Source organism: Rhipicephalus sanguineus, chromosome 4 (genome assembly GCF_013339695.2).
Source record: "Rhipicephalus sanguineus isolate Rsan-2018 chromosome 4, BIME_Rsan_1.4, whole genome shotgun sequence".
Taxonomy (NCBI): Eukaryota; Metazoa; Arthropoda; class Arachnida; order Ixodida; family Ixodidae; genus Rhipicephalus; species Rhipicephalus sanguineus.
Window position 1 is genome coordinate 5,741,160 of NC_051179.1, and position 7,437 is coordinate 5,748,596.

Genomic DNA, 7,437 nt, shown 5'->3' on the forward strand with positions numbered 1-7,437 from the left:
CCAAGTCATCGGTCTCGCCCTAACCGCCGCCACGTCCCAAGGGATCCCGGTCGACGGTTAGGGAGGATGAGTGGGGGTTTAGGCTGACGCCTCTACCCCGTCATCTATTTGACGGGTGCCAATAAAGTTACTTCTCTCTCTCTTGCTAAAGTGAACAAAGAGTTCAAATCGGGAAAGGGTCACAGTTATGAGTTCATTGAAGATAAAGGATTACTTTATCGACGCTACCGCCTTGCCACTGGAAGAACCTTTAAACAGATGGTCACTCCGAAAGTGTTCCGGGTCGGTATACTGGACATTGCTCATGCAAGTATCATGGCAGGACACCAAGGCATCAAAAGAACCACTGATCGTGTCCTGGAAGAATTTTATTGGCCTGATTTGAATGGGGACGTCAAGCGCTTTGTCAAGTCTTGCGACAAGTGCCAGAGAACTACCCCTAAAGGAAAAGTTGGAGTCGCGCCACTAGGCAACATGCCTCTTATCCGGACACCTTTTGAAAGGGTCGCGGTTGATTTAATCGGCCCATTTTCACCAAGCTCGGACCGTGGAAACCGATACGCTTTGACACTCATCGATTTTGCTACTCGTTACCCTGACGCTGTAGCATTGCCCGCAATCGATGCAGTTCACGTTGCGGAAGCACTCGTCCAGATTTTCTCCCGCATCGGCTTGCCAAAGGAAACGGTCGGTTAGGTAACCGACCAAGGGGCAAGTTTCACCTCAGAAATAATGAAAGAGGTTAGCAGGCTTCTCTCCGTGAAGATGCTAAAGACGACCCCATATCATGCGATGGCGAACGGTCTCGTGGAGAAGTTCAATGGCACCCTCAAGACAATGCTAAAGAGAATGTGCCAAGAGAGACCTCGATCTTGGGACCGGTACCTTGCTCCACTGCTATTTGCATATAGGGAAGTCCCACAGGCAAGCCTCGGGTTCTCTCCGTTTCAACTCATTTACGGCCGCCACGTCCGAGGACCGCTAACCGTGCTGAGAGAACTGTGGACAAATGGGGGGCTAGACGCAGAAACGCGGACGACTTACACCTATGTCTTTGATTTGCGCAATCGCCTAGAGGAGACTTGCAAGATAGCACATGAACAGCTGGAGAAGGCTCGTGCGAAGCAAAAAACCTACTATGACAGGAAAAGTCGCCCTAGAAAACTATGCCCAGGCAACAAGGTTTTAATTCTGCTGCCGACTGACTCCAACAAGCTGTTAATGCAGTGGAAAGGGCCGTTCCAGGTCATCGAACGGATAAACGATGTTGACTACGTCATCGATGTGTCCGGGAAAAACAAGATTTTTCATATCAACATGCTAAAAAAATACGAAGAGCGCGAATCTACGGAACCACCATAAGCGTGCGCAGGGTTCCCCTTCAGGGGGGGCGAAGGTTCGTCGCAGCGCCCCCCCTCCCTATTATGTCAATGTATAGGGCTGACTTTGCGCCCCCCCTTCTCGCCCCCCCTACAATGTATAGGGCTGACTTTGCGCCCCCCCTTCTCGCCCCCCCTTGCCCCCCCCTGCGCACGCCTATGGGAACCACAACAGGTGTCAGTTGTTGCAGAGGTCCAGGAAAATCTCTGCGAAGAAGACGAAGTCAAACAAATGCCCATATTGAGCTTGTATCGCACGCAGTTCAGCACGGATGTCAAGCGATCACCACACCTCACTGCTGAACAAGTTCAGAATGTGCAAGCACTTTTTCAAGAGTATGCGGACATTTTTTCTGACTTGCCAGGCAAAACAGCACTCGTGGAGTGTTCGCTACGTCTGACCTCCGATAAGCCTGTGCATGTTCCGCAGTACCTCATCCCCCTTGCCTTACAAGAAAGCGTAGAAAAAGAAGTGCAAGAGATGCTGAAACTCGGTATTATTGAGCGGTCTCAGTCACCGTACCACGCTCCCATTGTCGTCGTCAAGAAACCGGACAACACGATTCGGTTGTGCATAGACTTCAGGGAATTGAACAAGATTCTGGTCCCCGACTGCGAGCCAATACCACGCATCGATGTAGTTCTTGCACTTGTTGGACAAAAGCAGTTTTTCTCCAAATTTGATTTCACGAAAGGGTACTGGCAAGTACCGATGGATCCCAAGAGTCGTGAAAAAACTGCTTTCTCCAGCATGTCTGGACTTCTCACTTCCTCTACATGCCTTTTGGCATTAAAACGGCGCCAGCAGTCTTCGCGCGCCTTATGAGATCAGTACTGGGTGGTGTCGACAACGTTCACCATTATTTCGACGATGTCATCATTGCGACCGATACTTGGCAAGAGCACATCGACACCCTCAGACAAGTTTTTGAACGAATTAACCAAGCTCACCTCACCATAAAACCAAGTAAATGTGAAATAGGAGAGCGAAGCATATCATTCTTAGGACATCGAATCGGGGAGACTACAGTTGAACCGCTTCTCAAAACGCTCGACAAGATTCTTGCCGCAAAACGACCTACAACCAAGAAAGCAGTGCAGTCGTTTCTTGGCTTGACCGGCTATTACAGGAAGTTTATACCTAACTACGCCGAACTGACCAAGCCACTGACGGACCTTACAAGAAAGGGACAAAGCCACACTGTTTCATGGGGCGCAATTCAAGAAGAAGCGTTTACGGCACTCAAGAAGAAGCTCGGTGATGCTCCCATCCTCCTTGCTCCCGACCTCTCGAAGGAGTTCGTTCTTCGCACGGATGCCTCCAATACAAGCCTGGGCGCAGTATTGCTCCAGATGGGAAAGGACCAAGTGCTGCACCCAGTTGCTTACGCAAGCCGTAATTTATTGCCCCGAGAAACCCGTTATTCAACAATCGAACGGGAATGCCTCGCACTTGTTTGGGCAGTGCAGAAATTTCATATTTACCTCTATGGCAAACCTTTTGTCATTCAGTCAGACCACCAGCCGCTACAGTATGTAAATTCCGCCAAACACGTGAACAACAGAGTGTTGAGGTGGAGTCTCCTTATGCAGGAGTATTCATTTTCAGTTCATTACATAAAGGGTTGTGACAATGTCGGAGCCGACTACCTGAGTCGCGCATAACTGCCGTTCAGGTAGCATCGTGGTTCTAATACTACTCGCCCTCAGTGTTGAACTAGTTGACTCCTAGTTGCGACATAGCAAACCTACTTGTACGGTAGTTTTCCAACCGAACTGTAAGCAGTCTTCTGCGAACACTAAGGCCAACTTACGGTGCAGTGATAATTCGTTTCGTCCCGCGCCTTTGTGCTAGAATAGTTGTGAACAACTTTCTCGAAAAAGGGGGTGATGTGATAATATGTGGTGCGCGGATGCAAAACGAAACCGAAAATTGAATATGTAGTGTGCCGTGCGGTGGCGAAGTGGATGTGATGTGTATGTGCCGTGCGGTGCCGACGAGGAAGACGACAGCTCGTGAGGCGCGGCCTCGAGGGTGCGTGGCCCGTGCCTTCGGCAGTGCGCGAGGTGCGTCGTTCGAGGCAGGACTACCTCGTTGGGCGTCTGGCCCATAGGTACGACCCCGGCCACGTCGCGACACTCCCACCAGAGCTCAGCCTCCGCTAGACGACTGGTCTAGGAGAGCTGACGCCGGGTTCCCGAACCTGCCCGTGCCCCGCTGGTCTTGGAGAGCTGACGCCGGGTTCCTGAACCTGCCGTTGCCCCGCTGTTCCAGGAGGGCTGGCGTGGGCTTCCCAGGCGTACTGTTCGTGCTCAAGGGCACAACTCCCTGCCGCCGGAACCCGTGTGTCGTCGGCTCCAGTTCGTCGCAGAACCACTGGATTTCGACGCGGCGACCCTGCGTCTTCCGACTTTGTCACGGCAGGTGACGGCGCCGCAACCACGTCTTCGCCACTGAAAGGTGCCGACGGGGAAGCAACGACGGCCCAGGCGACTACCCCGACGACCGAACTGTAGGCCGGACGTTCTATTTATTCATTGAGTTTAGTCCGCGTGCTTTTTGTTAGCAATGTCTTAATGAATGTGTGTTGTCGATGCGTGAAGGGTGCAATATAAGTGGGACGTGTGTTTGTGCACTGGCGTGCTGTCTGATTCTTTCTGGAGCGGTCCTACCCAAATAACATCACACCATGACAGGCAATTCACCGCTATTCTCAAAGCGGGATGTATACAACAATTGCGCTTGGGTCGGCAAAAAAATTGGAGCTCACTCAGACTCACTGAAGAAATACATTTTGCTCCGAAGGCTCACTCGGGCTCAGACTCACCAATTTTCGTCAATCGGACTCACTCAGACTCACTAAATGTTTTCTCAACCGGACTAACTCGGACTCAACATCACCAACATATTACTCAGCCGGACTCACTCAGACTGAGACTCACGGCTTGACCTGTATCTGAGTGAATCTGAGTGAGTCGATTCATGAGTCTGTTAGCGTTAAATTAGCTTTTTCGGTCATGGTGCCGATGCTCTTTAACGCCAATATCTCACGTAATCGGTGCTCTACGATGCGCCTTTTGATCTTGCACCATCAAACACGTATTATAAGTGGCTTAAATCATGCAAGGACAGTTTTATGAAATACGCGACTCACACGAGATATATTATCAAGAACTTCCCGTGAAAGAGTTTGCACGGGGATGTCAACGCCCCCCCCCCCCCCCCCCCCCCCACACACACACACCTCACACCTCTGATCAATAAATATTGAGGTGGCGCATGAACGCTCGTGCGTTGACATATGTGTGACTAGACTTGGGTATAATGGTAAGCCGATATAAGACTGATAGTAATGCTGAAGATGAGTAGATATGACCATGGGTCGTCAATGGACGGTGCAGCCCTCTCGGACTCACTAAAAAGAAATATATTTTGTGCTTAGGGCTCACTCGTACTCAGACTCACCAATATGTTTCTCAACTGGACGAACCTGGACTCAGGTTCACTAAAATTTTCCTCAGTCGGACTCACTCCGACTAAAACACACCGAAACATTACTTACCCGGACTTGCTCAGAGTCAGACTCATGGCCCGATCTGAGTCTGAATTAGTTTGAGTGAGTCGACTCATGAGTGAGTTCGCCGACCTGTGCAATTTCGTAGTATTGGTAGTAACATACGGGGCTGAAAACTTGGAGGATAACAAGGAAACTCGAGAAAAAAGTGAAGTACCGCGCAATGTATGACGGAAGAAAAAAATGGCCCGCATTAAGACACCGAATGATACGTAGAGGAAATAAGGGAACAAACAGGCGTTGCCGACATCCTAGTTAACATCATCAGAAAAAAGTGGACTTGGGCAGGTCACTAATACGAAGGACCGATAATTGATGTGCCGTTAGTGCGGCGTAATGGATACCGAGAGAACAGAAACGAAGTCAATGACAGCAGAGTGTTAGGTCGAGGTGATGAAATTAAAAATGTCGCAGGAATAAAGTGCAATCAACTGTCGCGGGATAGAGGGAATCGGAAATCGCTAGAGAAAACCTCAGTTAAGTGGTCACTGAATAGGTTGAAGATGATGATAATTATGTTTATGATGCTCACAGAGGCGTTTCGTGGACTGACCGAAAGAGGGCTTAATCACAGCTGAATGAACAGTGTGCCCTAGCTGTTGAATATACAAGTTAACTGGATTTACCGTAACCTAGCGTTCTAAGCTATAAGTCCTGATGAAAAAAAGCCGGCAGATCCCACGCATTGTGGGAATCGATGTAATGCGAAGCAGCCAGCAAAGAGCTGCATACACCGCCTTGTATGTCATTGAGGAAAATGCGTGTCATGGTTTTCATGTTAACTCCTATTATTTATGTTCGTCACACAGTAACGTCGCGCAATACCAACTTCGGGGTAGATCAAGCTAGAGAAACGGCCGCCAGCGCTCCATGAGCGTGGCACGTAAGTCGTGCTGTATATGACATGCGTGTCATGATTTTCATGTTAACTCGTGTTATTTATGTTCGTTACACAGTCACATCGCAAGATACCAATTTTGGTGTATATAAAGCTAACGAAACGGCCGCCAGCGCCCCATGAGCGTGGCATGTAAATCATGCTGTACATGACATGCGTGTCATGATTTTCATGTTATGACTTGTCATTTATGTTCGTCATACAGTCATGTTACGCCATACCAATTTTGGTGCACATTCGATTAACCATGCGACCAGGAGAGCACAAAGTCGTAGTACTTGGAATGGTATAGCGCATTACGGGGAAGAAGAAACGGCCTAGCAGACCGACACAAGAGGACAGAGCGCTACCTTGGAAGTTAGCGCTCTGTCCTCTTGTGTCGGTCTGCTAGGCCCTTTCTTCTTCCCCGTAGGTAGCGCTCTGTCCTCTTGTGTCGGTCTGCTAGGCCGTTTCTTCATCCCCGTAATGCGCTATACCATTCCAAGTACGACGAACCAACTCGCCCAATCCTCAACACTTGTGGACAAAGTCGTAGGCGGCTAGATAGATAGATAGATAGATAGATAGATAGATAGATAGATAGATAGATAGATAGATAGATAGATAGATAGATAGATAGATAGATAGATAGATAGATAGATAGATAGATAGATAGATAGATAGATAGATAGATAGATAGATAGATAGATAGATAGATAGATAGATAGGTAGATAGGTAGGTAGGTAGGTAGATAGGTAGATAGGTAGGTAGATAGGTAGATAGGTAGATAGGTAGATAGGTAGGTAGATAGGTAGATAGATAGGTAGATAGATAGGTAGATAGATAGGTAGATAGATAGGTAGATAGATAGATAGGTAGATAGATAGATAGATAGGTAGATAGATAGGTAGATAGATAGATAGATAGATAGATAGATAGATAGATAGATAGATAGATAGATACGCTCAAAGCCGCAGAAGTTCGCTAAGAAATGCTTCGCATTTAATACGTCAAATCAATTAAAACGGTCGTTTTTAATTGTCAACTCAAACTGCTAATGTGATCGTCTACACTTAATTGTATTGGCAAAAATGAAAGCTCAGAAGCTTTCCATTGAAGCTGGTTCAACATTGTCTGCTCGGTGCGCCGGTGTACGAACAATGAGCTACACAAGTATTAAGCCTCTAATCATGCTGTGGATTTCCCAACCTATGGCAAGAGAAAGAAAAAGAAACGCGGATACCATGAGAATAAATTGCTTGACTCGTATCCCACGAAGTAAAATGCACTGCATTGAAACATTTCACGTGTAACAGCAGCGCCAGAAGACAGCCTAGGGAGCAGAAGCAAGATTGGAGAGGCGGGATAAACATCTGCCGTCATGACTGCAATAACTCATCGCGAAGCAATAGCGTCCGTAATCTGGAAAAGTTCACATGCGCGTAGCATGCGCATGTGAACTTTCCCAGATTGCGTACGAACTAACTTATGCTTCCAATAGAACATTCCCAAGCTTAATTTCGGCGAAGCTTAGTGCGTGACACTCCCGCGTTAACGACGAAGTATAAATGCGTGGTTGTGTTCAACGGGTCGTATCTATTTGCC